The sequence below is a fragment of the Vidua macroura genome, chromosome 8 (genome assembly GCF_024509145.1).
Source record: "Vidua macroura isolate BioBank_ID:100142 chromosome 8, ASM2450914v1, whole genome shotgun sequence".
In the NCBI taxonomy this organism is placed as follows: Eukaryota; Metazoa; Chordata; class Aves; order Passeriformes; family Viduidae; genus Vidua; species Vidua macroura.
The window spans coordinates 2,426,598-2,440,726 of NC_071578.1; the positions used below are offsets into that span (position 1 = coordinate 2,426,598).

Consider the following 14,129-nt stretch of genomic DNA (forward strand, 5'->3'; position numbering starts at 1 on the left):
TGTCCTCAGCCCACAGCTCTGAGTGACACCTCCAGGAGTTCTTTGGGCACCTGCAGGGATGGGCACTGCAACCCTCCCTGGGCTGTTCCAATCCCTGACCCCCTTTCCATGGGGAAATTCCTGCTGATCCCACCCTGAGCCTGCCCTGGCCCAGCCTGAGGCCGTTCCCTCTCCTCCTGTCCCTGTTCCCTGGAGCACAGCCTGACCCCCCCTGGCTGTCCCCTCCTGGCAGGAGTTGTGCAGCAACAAATTCCCTCCTGAACCTCCTTAAAATAGACCCAACAATAGGAAAAAAAAAAAAAAAAAACCAAAAAAAAAAAAAAAAAAAAACAAAAAAAAACCCCAAACCCAAGAAATTGAGGTGAAATCCATAAAACAAAGAGATTTTCAGTGCTACTCCCATTTCTTCTCACCCCGTGTCAGCATTTGGTACCCGCAGCTCCATCGTGGCTCTGGTTACCCAAGGAGCAGGGACCCAGCTGTCCCCTGCAGCCACAGAGATGTCACCATGGGATGGCTGGGGACATCCCAAGTGCCCTCAGGGAGCTCCAGTATCATCCCCCAAAGCCACGTTTCTGGGGCTCCCAGGTCATGCCCACGCCGCAGGCAGGGTAAAGCAGCGGCCACATGGTGTCAGTGGGTGCCTTCCAAATTCCCCTAAATCCCTGGAGAAGCCTGTCCCTGGGGAAAAGAGTGCCTCAGTGCAGCTCAGTCCTCCCCTAATGCTCCTCTCCAAGCAGGATTATTGCACAGAAAAGAGAGAAGTTTCTCCTCCTGCCTGAGTTTCCATGGGTGGCTGTCAGAGCCTGTCTGTGTCTGGGTGTCGAGGTGACCCCAAGAGTGTAAAAGTCCTCGTTTCCCAGCCCGTGCAGCCAAAGAAGGAGTCTGAAAGTGCAGGGTCGGCTTCTCAAGGTTTATTTTCCCTTCTCTAGAACATTCTCTCTCTGCCCTGCTGAGCTCTGTCCAGCAGCTCGGCCATGGCATTCTGTCTGCCCTCAGGGCAGTGTTCACATTTTATACCCAAAACTCCGTGTGCTGTGGTTACAATAACATGCCAATGTCTGTCACTGATGTTGGGCAGTGTGTCTGTGCCTTAAACCAACAGAAAAGTGTCACCAGCACAGCAAGACATGGAGGGCAAGGAGAAGGAGAAGAAGGTCAGGGCATGCCCAAATCCCTCCATCTTGTACCCCTAAAGCACCAAAAATTCTACTAAAAACCCCAAAATTCTACTTTTTCACCCTGTGTTAAGTTAACTACCACCTCAACTACTCAAACCCTTGTGGCTGTAATTCCTCATGCAAAGTTGGCAGTTTTTTTCACAGGCTAAAATCAATGCCACAGGTGTTTTTGACTTCATGCCAAGGTCTCTGAGCCCCCTGCCAGGGTCTGGAGCCAGCCAGGGCAGCCAGAGGGATGTCCTGGACTCCCACAGGTGGCTTTAGTGTGGTGGTGGTGTCAGCAGCATCCCTGGCCAGGTGTGGGGCTGGATTCCCTCTTCTCTCCACTGGCTCTTCCCTGTTTTGTAGGGAATCCATTGAAATGAATGGCACTGCTCGGAGAGAACTCGACATAATCTGCACCAGTGATGGAAAATGTCTTATGTCCTGAATTCCCTCCCAGAGGAAAATTTTTGCAGCCAATTAAACCAATGGATTTAAATGTCTTTCTTCTTGTTGCTGAGCAGTGAATATTCCACTCAGGAATTCCAATGGGTATGGAGAATAGGACATTCTTAGGGTGTGGAAAGTGCACAGACAACACAGTTCCAATTCTGGGCTGATTTAAGGTCCAATACCTGCTGTCAGCTCATGACAAACCAGGTCCTCCCTGAGCAAAACCAATATTTTAGTGCTGCCTAATGAGATGTTGGATCATTAGAGAAATGTTTGTTTCCAAGGAAAAAGCAGAAGCAATTAATTTGGTCTCACATCCCAGAAGGTTGTTTTGGGAAAAATACCCCACACCACAAAGAGCTTCCAGCAGGAGTTGTGGGCTGCTGGGTTGAAACAAGCTCATAGAAAACTTGGAGTCACTTAAAATTTTATCACTATTTTTAAAAAAAATCACATCTTTAATTGTTTTAAATCTATTAATGAGGGGGAAAAAATGGGTTAGGTTTGCCCTGAGCTGAGGCTGGTGGCAAAAGCCAGGGAGAATTCTTGGCTCATGGAGCAGGACAGAGGCTGTAAAGAGCCACAGAGCTCTGGAGTGTCCAGAGAAGGACAACAGGAGACTTCCCACCCCTGCAGGTGTCCAGGGAACACCTGGAGGTGGCACTCGGGGCTCTGGGCTGGTGACAAGGTGGGGATGGGGCACAGGTGGGACTCGGTGACCCCGGAGGGCTTTTCCAGCCTCGAGGATTCTGTGCTATCACAGGCACAGGTTTGGTGGGTGGTCAAAGCTTGGAGAAGGGGTCCTGAAATCCCTCATGCCTTCAGCTTGCTGAGGGAGAAAAAAAAACCCCAATAAATATAAGAAGTGAATCACAAGCACAAAAAAGTCAGTACCTGAGTCTGGGGCCAAAGGAGATCAGCTCCTGTAAGGGAAATGATTTACTCCAGCATGAAACACATCTGCTGCACCCCCAGTGCCCAGACTGCAATAAATCCTGTCTCTTCAGCATGGGATCAATTGGGAATCCCCCCTGAGCACGGAATTGTGCCTCTGAGCCTCACCCTCCATTTACAACATTTCTCTTCCCAGTGATTGCTCCATCAGCTTTAAAAAGCTGAGCTGCATTTTTCTGGCTGCTGCAGGAAACCTGAAATGATCATTCCGAGCGCAGGAATTGTCTCAAAACCCACCATGGCCATTGAAATGTCAATGCTGCCGCTGCTGAAGTTTTAACAAAATCAGGAGTAAGGAGCTGATGGAAACATCCCAAAATTTTGGCACCAGGACCCAGAAGAGCAGCCTGTGCTCCCCTCACAACCCAGAGCTGTCAGGGTTTGCTCCAGAGACTCAGCAAAACAGTGGACACAATAAAAACCCATGGAGCTGAAAAGGAAAATTCATTTTAATGTGTCTCAAATGTTCAATTAATTTCACCGTTAATTGAAAAATAATCAGCTACAAACCCGGGGGTGTCTGAGCTGCAGCAGAATCTGAGATGGCCACACCAGTCCATGAAGGTGGAAGGTGATAGAAGTGCCTCATGATCTGGCCACCTTTGTTTAACAAGATATTTAAGGCAAAAAGCATTAATTGCGTTATTATCATGTGCCCCTGTTTGAAAAAGAAATGGAGCATGCAGATAATGAAATACTTTCTGTTCTCAAAACATACTGACCTCAAATAACACTTCCAGTTTAGCTGTGGGTTAAACATCCCCCCGCTATAATTTTTTTTCTGTGCAAAGCCTCAGTCCCATTTATTAACCAGCTGGTGGCAGTGTTTTCATTAGGAAAAGATAAAGGCATCCCACTCTTTTCCCAAAGAATCCACTCTTTGTGCTATTAAAGTGGGAGAATCTTCCTTGTTCCTTGTTTTCCTTCATTAAAATTCGAAGGAAATCTATACAGGATAAAAAAAACTCCTCGGTCACTGCTGCAGAATCCTCTGGTTCTTACAGGTTATGGAATATTTTACTGCCCTTTGGAGCCTGCCTGTTGTCTCTGCTGATGGAATTCTGGTGTTAGAGGGCTCCTTGCTTTCCTCTGCAAGTTAGTTCAGCTTTCAAACAGAGGCGTTGGAACGAAATAAAAACATGGCAGATTTAATCCTGGCTTCTGCCCACTGGATTTGTGGGATTTGTGTTTGGGGAGAGAGGTTGGGAATTGCTTCTGGAAAGGGAGGGCATGGTAATTATCCCTTGCTCTCCCCACACATCCAGCAGTGGCTCCTTCCCATCCCTCTCCTGAATCTTAATTTGAACCAGGCCAGAACTGTGTGCAGGAGCTCCATCTCTGCTCCTGATAACAGCAGAGATAACAGCAGAGATAACAGCAGAGATAACAGTTCATCAGCATTTAGCAGGAACAACTTGCAGCATTCCAGCCTGGAAATACCTTCCCAGCCCCTCCCTCCTGAGTTGGCAGCAATGCACCTTGCCATGAGGTATTTCCAATTTCCCAGCCTGGAATCACAGGCACACGGACCCTGAGGGATCAGTGGGAGCCATTCCAGGTGATATTTCCAGGTTTCCAGGCTGGAATCACAGGATCCTGAGGGATCAGTGGAAAGCATTCCAAGTGATATTTCCAGGTTTCCAGGCTGGAATCACAGGATCCTGAGGGATCAGTAGAAGCCATTCCACATGATATTTAAAGTTTTCCAGCCTGGAATCACAGGATCCTGAGGGATCAGTGGAAAGCATTCCAGGTGACATTTCCAGGTTTCCAGCCAGGAATCACAGGCACAAGGATCCTGAGGGATCAGTGGAAGCCATTCCATGTGACATTTCCAAGTTTCCCAGCCTGGAATCACAGGATCCTGAGGGATCAGTGGGAGCCATTCCATGTGATATTTAAAGTTTTCCAGGCTGGAATCACAGGCACAAGGATCCTGAGGGATCAGTGGAAGACATTCCAGGTGACATTTCCAGGTTTCCAGGCTGGAATCAGAGGCACAAGGATCCTGAGGGATCAGTGGAACTCATTCCACAGGATATTTAAAGTTTTCCAGCCTGGAATCACAGGCACAAGGATACTGAGAGATCAGTGGAGGCCATTCCAGGTGATATTTCCAATTTCCCAGCCTGGAATCACAGGATCCTGAGGGATCAGTGGGAGCCATTCCAGGTGATATTTAAAGTTTTCCAACCTGGAATCACAGGATCCTGAGAGATCAGTGGAAGCCATTCCATGTGACATTTCCAAGTTTCCCAGCCTGGAATCACAGGATCCTGAGGGATCAGTGGGAGCCATTCCAGGTGATATTTCCAGGTTTCCAGGCTGGAATCAGAGGCACACGGATCCTGAGGGATCAGTGGGAGCCATCTGACCCCTCAGCCTGGGAACAGCATCCCCCTGGCAGCACGAGGAACCCGGCCCCTCCTGTAGGTGCCAGCCGAGCCATCTGCCCCAGCTCCATCTGCTCAGGGGCAGCTCCAGCCCCCACAGATGTACCCACAACTGCTGCCAAGGCGTGTGGGAACACCTCCTGGAGGGCTGGGAAGCACACCATGCTACAGCTAAGACGGAAAAAAGAATAAAACTCTTTTTTTTTTGTTGTTGTTGTTGCAGGAAAACCTCCAGCAGATCCCGAGCGCTGCTGTTCCCCCCATCCCACCCAAATCAGTGCAGGTGCAGGAGCTGCAGGGATCCCCCTCCATGGGGGGTGCCATGGGGTTTGGGAAAGCTTCCTGACCCCCTGGCAGTACCTGCAGTGCAGTTTGGGCATGGCCAGTCGAGGTGGCAGCTCTCCAAGGCTGGCACTTCTCCCTCCTTTGAGCACCAGGAGCGTTCAGCTTGCTTTGGATTATCTGGAAAACAAGGAATAAACACTTGCTAACGTCAGTAAACCTGCTGGGCTTTTAGAGCCAGTGCTTTGGGAGACTGGCAGAGCTTTTTTTCCAGGTTTTGCCATCGTTTTCAGCTTGGATTTGCTTCTCCTTTCTTGCCCAGGAGACCAGAAATCAGTGCGGGTAATCCTGAGGTTAAAAATACACAATAAGTGGAAAAAACCAAACGCACCTGCACGAGTCCCTTCAGGAAATCTGTCATGCAGCTCGGCAGAAAGGTCACAGTGACACTGGATTTCATGGCTCTGGTGGCTTCCAGGGCTGGGAAGGACATGGGATGTGTGTCCAGGTGGGTGAACATCCTGGATCTGCTCCTGAAGGAGACTGGAGCAGGAGCTTGACAGCTGGCAGGGAATGCTCCTCACTGTGACTCTGTCAGGAGTGATTGATTTCCACAGATCACTCCATTCATTATGATCTGGCATTTTCCAATGGAAAACTGTTGGAGAAAAGTCCTGGCCAGCCTGATTTCAACCCTTCTGGGGTTTATTTCATTCCTGGCCTTTTTCAATACTTGGTGAACGTACAATTTCTGCATTCATTGTGTTTGTTTGGAATAAAATTTGCCCCTAAACCCCCCTAGGATACACATTTCATTATCCCTTTGTCAAGTTAAAAAACCCCCACTGTAAATATTTCTCCATGAATAAGTGATTGATGTTTCAGTCATGTTTGGATTTGCATCCACCTTGGTGTCCTTCCCCTGTGAATATTCCTGGGAGCTGCCTGAGCGATCAAAAAAATTAAACATTGCAGTCTGGAGTGTTTTGGGAACACCTTTCATGTTTATTCCCCAAGCCCTTCTCCCTGGAAAAGCAGCACTGGTCCCTGGGTGTGAATTGGTGGTCACACCATGAATGTGAAATCCACAGAAATCTGCTGGTGGGCAGCAAGGGAAAACAAATCCCCAAAATCTGCTGGTGTCGAGATCACAGAGCAGGACCTCACACTGGGACCATTCCTGTGTTCACTGCTCTTTGATATTAATGCAAATATTGAATTTTCCTCTTTTTTGGGCATCTTTGATATTTTTAAAGCACGTTTGTTGCAATAGGAAGTGGTACACGATCCAAGACGTATTTATTTTACTTAATCTGAGTGTTTTAACAACTGCCATGAAATGTTCTGTATTTAGAGTCCACCTTTCCATGCAAAACAGAATCCTAGAATGGCTAAGGTCAGAAGTGGTCACAAAGGATCATCTGATCAATCCCAATAAATGTTCATCCCACTAAAAGGCAGGAAGGAAACAGATGAAGCCTCACCCGGGGGAGGATTTGAGAAACAAATGGAATTTGAGACTCGGATTTGGCTTTTCCTGGAAGCTCAGCTGCATTTGATGCTTTTGAAACCCCCAAATTTCAAATGCTCCTCTACTTTTCTACTGCAAATTCTGCTCGTCCAGAGCCAGTCCTTATCCCTCCATCTCCCGGCGCTGCTTTCCAGTTCCCTTTGCCTGGATTTGTTGACGTTAGAGGGCAGTCTCCCATTTTCCTGCTTTTTTTTCCGTGGTATTTTAACCAGCTCCGGTTGCAAAGTGCTTCGGCAGGCTGGGCTGAGGGCACAAACATGCTTCAAACAAAAGCTGCTATTTTCATTTAAAATCTACTACAGTGCTGGGAAATCTTCTCTCATAAACGACTTTTTCGTGATATCTGTATAGCTGGGAGGGTGGGCAATTTATAAAACCTCACACACATGAAATATTACCTGTTGTAATAGTTCTCTGTGAGGGATCTGTGATTTCCCAGCAGGAATTTGTGGGAATTAATGCAGTGCAGCCCTTCCTTGGCATTGCAGGGTATTAAACTAGAGGTGGTTAAAAGGTGACTACGAATTTTGTGTGATGGATATCTCCTAAATCCTCCAACCTCTTCACTTCACTTCCAGTAGTGTTTTGAAATCACAGATGAGCCAAAAAAAAAAAAAAAGGGAAAAAAAAAAAAAAGCCAAAGACCAAAAGTTGCTTTAAAATGTGTAGGAAAAGTGTTTCTGAATCAGCTCAAGGAATGTCTCATAGCCATAAACCCACAAAGCATCCAGAATGCCACTCCAACATCCACAGTGGCAATATTCATATATCAAAGCCGAGGTGCTGTGAGCTTCCAACTTTTTTTTTTTTAGGATGGCATTCGTCTTTCTGACAAAAATAATTATGGAATGCTAACCTGCAGCAGCTTCAGGCTCACTAGGAAAATATTACCACTTCTCCCATCCCCAGTCACACCTAATTTAAAATCTAATTTAATCTAAACTTGTGATCATTAAAAAAAAAAAAAAAAAAAAAAGAAAAAGAAAAATGTACAGAAGTCACCACAGATTTTTAGCTCCCCTGGAATTTTTTCTTGTGGAAGTTGCAGGACAAAACACACCCCCAAAAAAATGGGAATTAGAGATCCAGTTTTAACCCTTCCTTGCTCCTCTGGAAATCTCCCTTGTGCCATTGCCTGGTTATCCATTGTTCCCATAATTAGTTATGATTTTCCCTGCAGTAGTGTTGACACAAATTAATTTGCAGTGTCTGGATGCCACACAAATTCCAAGTGGGAGCAGAAAATCCCATCAATTGAACAGCGGAAGGAAAAAGGACAAGTTCAAAATTTTGGATGTAAGAGCCAAGTGCAGAAGCAGAATCAGCCAGAATCCTGCCCAAGGAATCCTGCACAGGGAATGTGGGGGAGTTTCCTGTAGGAAAAGGAGAAATAGTCCCTTTTTTTAATTGAATTTTTGCCAGGCTCCATGTCAGGTGCAGCACTCCTGCCTGGAAAACTCCTGGATTTGTGTCTGCAACTCCACAGCGCCAAAATATTACCAGAGCAGGAAGAATCACTTCCCTCTCCCCCTCTAGCAGGTGAAATCCACTTTTTATTTACAGGGAAAATGAAGCATTTCCTCAAGGTCAGGCTTTCAGAAGTGACTCAGAAATCAGAGCTGTCAGCGACCCCGAGCAGAATCCCCTGGGTTTGTTCCATCAGTCAGGAACGAGCACCAGCCTCCCTGCCCCTGCTGACCAGGGCCTTTTCTCTTCATTTAACATGGAATTGAGGAAAACACACACAACTGTGCTGCAATCACCAACAAAATACAGCATAAAACTATTGAGACATTGCTGGCAGTGACCGCTGGTGGATGCCAGGGATGAGTCATGTGGCATCCCTTCCATCCCATCATGCCAGGATAATGAGGGGGATTCGTTTCTTTCCACCATTTGCACACAAAATAAAATTTCTGCATTTGCTGGAAATGCAGGAAATAGATGTTGCTGTGGAGTAAAAGCTCCTGCCCCCGGAAAGGAGCTGTAAGGAGCAGCAAATGGTGTGAGGGGATCATGGAATCTCAGACTGGTTTGGGTTGGAAGGACCTTAAATCCCATCCAGTTCCAACCTTCCATGGTCCCAGGATGCTCCAAGCTCCAGTGTCCAGCCTGGCCTTGGGCACTGCCAGGGATCCAGGGACAGCCACAGCTGCTCTGGGCACCTGTGCCAGGCCTGCCCACCCTGAATTATTAACAGCCATTAATGAACAATCACATCTGCAAATCACTTTGCAATTAATTTGTCAAATGAAACTGTCTTCAGCCATCAGACACTTAAAAATTATGTATTTTTTAATGCAATATGACTAAATCCATCTGAAATGCAAGGTATTTTGCCTAAATTAAAAGCTAAATCATTGAATATGCCTTTGAAAAACTTCCAGCTTAGGCCAGTGACCAAACAATCCAGTTGGTAAGGCTACAGCATCTATAATATCATTAATTAAGCAGTTACAGGCTCAGAGGTACAGCCTTTGACAGGTGAACAGCACGAGGCAGGCGAGGGGAGTGCTCTGTGCCAAAACACCTGAATTCATCCTGAGAACACAGGGAAGATGAATGTAACTCATTTCCTGAACACAAGCACGTAAATGACACCTTATTTGTTGATCATAAGGAGTGATTTGTAAAGTTCAAGTACCAAAATATGCAAATTGGCACCACGCTCCACATGCTGAAGAGCAAACGGATCCTGGAGATCTCATCCTCACTTGGCTTCTGCCTAACTCTGGAAAAAGCCACTCTGAGGAGTTCAAAAAGTGCAGCACAAACACCTGGGCACCGACAGCAGAAAATCCAGGAAATTTAGCTGGTAGGAATTTAGGAAAACGCCAGATTGATACAAAAATAGAGAAAATACGTGGGCTGCTCAAAGGGCTTTGGTGGCCTCCTTGAGCTGCATGGATTTGATGTGGGGTTTGGGTCTGCCAGGGGCTTGCCCAGCTCCGGGCAGGCAGGAGCATCCATGAGGATGATTCCCTTAGGAGCAAAGCTTTGATGATCCTCGTGGATCCCTTCCTGCTCAGGATACTCCATGAGAAATCCAGTGACATTGTCATTAATATCTGCAGAAAGGCAAAGAAAATATAAAAGCACTCCACATTTGCAACAGGGAAACATCAAATTTTTTTGTACATAATTATCTTTTCATAGCCCAGTTCCACCCACATGGGGCAATTACCTTCTTTCCTTTAAGGTTGTGTAAATTAATCAACATGAACATTTTACATAATTCATTATATAATTTCCCCCCATTTTTACTCACACATACTCTTCTCAAGTTGGGAGCCATTTGTTCTTTTTTAATTAATTGATGATTTTTACTTGAAAATGAAGTAAATACTCCTCTGCAACATGATAACCATCATCTACTGAGAGTCTGATTTTTAGTTATAAAATAAAGCAAAGCAGGGCTGGGGGGACTGAAATGACTCTGGAACGAGGCTGACATCACTGAGTTGAACAATAAATTATATTCTTTCCTTTAAGGTTGTGTAAATTAATCAACATGAACATTTTACATAATTCATTATATAATTTCTCCCCATTTTTACTCACACATACTCTTCTTTCCTCAAGTTGGGAGCCATTTGTTCTTTTATCATTAATTGATTATTTTTACTTGAAAATGAAGTGAAAACACTCCTCTGCAACATGATAACCATCATCTACTGAGAGTGTGATTTTTAGTTATAAAATAAAGCAAAGCAGGGCTGGGGAGACCGAAATTACTCTGGAATGATGCTGACATCACTGAGTTGAACAATAAATTTCCACAGCATCTTCCCAGACCTTGGCTTCAGCCAAGTGTCATGCTGCTAATTAAGATGCTAATGAAGTCACAGAGCCAACCACAGCAGCCTGGGCTCCGTGTGGAGCTCCCAGCTCTGGGATTTGGCTGCAGTTTGGAAAGCCCAGTTAAGGTTGGGGGGTCAGGAGAGCCCTTAGGCACAAAGCACAGAAATTTCTGTGGAAGCTCTGTGGGCAGGGGAGTCTCTGAGTGCTCAGAGCTCTGTGAGGTGCTCCAGGGTTGCCATAGAGACTCACCAGGTCTGACCAAGAGTGAACACAAAATATTCCAACCCTGAACGTGCCGAACATCTGAGGCACAGCCTGTGGAAGATGCTCCATCACTCCCTGTTCTTCCAGTGAGCTGGGGATGAAATCTGGGGATGATGTCTGGAGAGCTGCTCTCCACAGCTCATTTCCTGTCACACCTGTGGCAATCAGAAAAACAGAAACTCCCACAGACACTGAAGGGTTTGATCTGCAGCCCTGGAAGAAGCTTGGATTGATGTGAAAATACAATGCACAGATATTAAGCAGAAAAATCATAAACTCATAATTCTATAGTTGTAAGTAAGAATATGCCTGAAGTAAGTGAGAAACTGCACGGGTAAGATGGTGAAGGGTTTATAGGGTAGAGGTGTGGTTAAGGTGGGTATGGAATAAACTCTATTATGGAATAATAGAGTTATAATAAATTCTATTATGGAATAAACTCTCTTCTAACTATAATTATAAACACTGAAGAGTTTAGAAGTTAAGACAGAAGCAGATGTGTGCCTGTGAGTTAGAAGCCCATTAGATAAAAGTATCCTCAGTGCAGCAGAAGTGAGTAAAGGTGATGGGTTAGAAAAGCAAAACAAACCCTGTGGCAACTGTCCATTGGGTTAGAAAGTTCTGCATTGCCTTGGAACAAAGAATTGTGACTGCTCTTGAGCTGTGGCCGAATGCTCGCCCCTCTAAAATCTCAGGGCCTCTGGGACTGATGTTTATCTGAGCAATAAATCGTTCTTAGCCTGAAAATAGTCCCACCCCTTCATTTCTAGCAGTGACAATGATATTAACAATGAGCCCTTACACGTCCTCTGGAAGGTTCACACGAAGAAGTTGAAAAGATGGGTCTCAGCCGATCGAGCTTTTAAGATCGCCTTCTTTTCCAGCATCAGCAACCCAGTGACTTCAAATCTGGCAAGGAATTAGAAGAAAAAGACTGTCTATCACCATAAAGACAGAAAAATTGCCCTAACCCAAATTTGCTCTGTACCCCAACCCCAGAGTGATGTTTGCTATTCAGCAGTGTCACTTTTTCAGTCACCAAGGTCCATCCTCACCTCAGCTGTTCTCACCAGCCATGGCCCACTGGGGTAGGACAGTGAGCTCAACTTGTTTCCTTAAAGAAGAAAGTCCTGCCGTGCTGCTTCACTCCCAAAAATAAATTTAAATATGGTGAGACTGATACAAAGCATATCTTTGACATTTTTTCAATCTTTCCCCAAACTCTTTCAACATTTAAGCAGACAGCTCATCAATGACATTCTGCATAAATGCTCCACGGTTTGAAGTAATTTTTCATGATAAATCTTTAAAGTGCCAGACTCTCTGATAAGTTAAATTTTGATTTTCTTTATATGACAAATGGTTAATAGTTGTCTTAGAGCCTTTCTGCACGAAGATTTTTATCTCTCTTTTATTACGGTAATAATAACATCTAATATACTCTCTCATATCTGTCTTGTTCTTTCTTAAGGTCAAAATTATATCCAGAGTTAAAAGCAGCAAGAGATTTCTCCCTTTCTTCTTCTTGGTATTTTCAGGGAATAAATTACCACATACAGGCAAATAATAGCAAATTAGGAAACCTAAATGTGATATCCATACTTTAATATGTGCTGGGCAATCAGAAACCCGAGTATTGGGATGTCATTACAACGAGGAGTTCTCAGGCTTGCAAGTTAATTAGGTGCTATTACATCAGGCTATTTAATTGCCTTCCTTGCCAATAACCTGTGAAGAAGAAGAAAAGTGTTAATTCCTCTTCTTGTCTTTGGGCAGATTTTGTTGGTGGTGTTTTATGGGATTTGTTCCCTTCAGGCTCAGCTGTGGAAACCTCAAATCTTCTAAGGCAGAGATGGTTTTTTTGGGGAGCAGAGGAGCAGCAGGTGACATGTCGTGCTCCTTGGAAGGTGCCATTCCAGGTGTGGGGATGGGGATGGGATGAGATGGGATGAGATACATCTCCCACAACCTCAGGGTAGCATCAGCCCAACCCCAGGGCCCAGCACAGGCTAGTTTATAAATTCACTAACTTATTTATTATCAACTAATTTATTTAGACATAGCTGGATTTGAGTAGCCACATAGCCACATTTCCTAATGGATGGGTTCTCTTTATGGCAATGATAGCACAGTTAAAAGGAGTTTAATTCTTCAATAAATGTCAAAATAAAAGTAATTTATTCAGTAAATCTAGGGAAATCTGGTTTCTAGTTTGAACTAGAATCAAAACTGGCCAAATTGAGTTTGGCTGCTCCAAACAGTGATTGCTCAGCTCAGGGATGGTTCTCACAGCCCAAAAAAAAGGAATCATCACTGGAAATTTATGTCTAAAGCTTCCAGAGATAGATACAAGTTAGAGCAAAGTAAAGAAAAAAAAAACAAACCTTATAGCTTCAGGAATTCTTCATGTCCTCTCCCTCAGCCTTTCCAGCTATTGAAACCACCTTTTTCTGTCCCAAAGCTCTTCCCAAATCCATCAGTCATGACACTGCTTAGTCAAGATGGCTCAATGAAGGCAGTTCCTTATTTTTCAGACAGGGAAATTGAGTAGAAATTATTTTTCTAAAGTCACAGACTGAATTACTCAGCCAAGAGTGGCCAGAGCATTCCCAACTTCCCAACTTGCTCCTCAATCCCCACACAAAGCACCACTTTTCCCACCCTCTGAACTCTTTGATCTTTTCCCTTTGTGTTATGTTAGCCAAGAAAAATAGTAAAAAAAAAATCACAAATTATCTTCTCACAGCATCATTAATCCCTGTTCTGCAGAAAGAAATAAAATTAATGACAATACATTAATTACGGTGCAGGTTGGCACCCCTACAGTTGTTCCCATTGTTCACTTATTACTAAAAAAAAGACATTTTCTGCCATATTTCCAGTTCCTGTCAGCATAAAAATTAAAGTGCCTGGCAATGGCACTGTCAGGTCCTTATTTCCTGACAGGGATCACTGAGGTCACTCTGTTCTCTCCAAAACAAAGGCACCTCTAAAGTTCAGAGATGAGTTCAGCCTTGCAGGGCGAGTCTTCTGTGTCTGAATGGCCACATCAGCCCTCCAGTGACAGAACTCCTGAAAGGCAGCTGGGCAATCCACATTTTCCAGGCTTGCTCTGGATTTAGGTGATTTAGGTGACTTATGGCTCTTGGTGGCCCCCTGGTCCCATTGTTTTGTACATGCAGATCCCTCCAGCTGGAGTGTGGCCTGTCAGGGGCTGGCTGAATCATAAAGAATGGGGTTTTTCCAGCAGCCAATTTTTCTTGCATCCCTTATTTTTGATAAAAGGGG

General features: G+C 44.9%; 1 long non-coding RNA gene across 2 annotated transcripts; it reads right to left on the minus strand.

The window, feature by feature from the left end:
• Window positions 1-9,053: 9,053 nt before the first annotated feature.
• LOC128810687 (uncharacterized) lies at window positions 9,054-11,760 on the minus strand. Of its 2 annotated transcripts, XR_008438108.1 has the most exons (3): window positions 11,644-11,760; window positions 10,827-10,996; window positions 9,054-9,844 (listed from the first exon to the last, which is right to left on the minus strand). It is a non-coding gene; the product is annotated as an uncharacterized LOC128810687 (long non-coding RNA). The 2 variants fall into 2 exon arrangements; XR_008438107.1 differs by lacking the exon at window positions 11,644-11,760 and having other exon boundaries at window positions 10,827-11,510.
• Window positions 11,761-14,129: the final 2,369 nt, after the last annotated feature.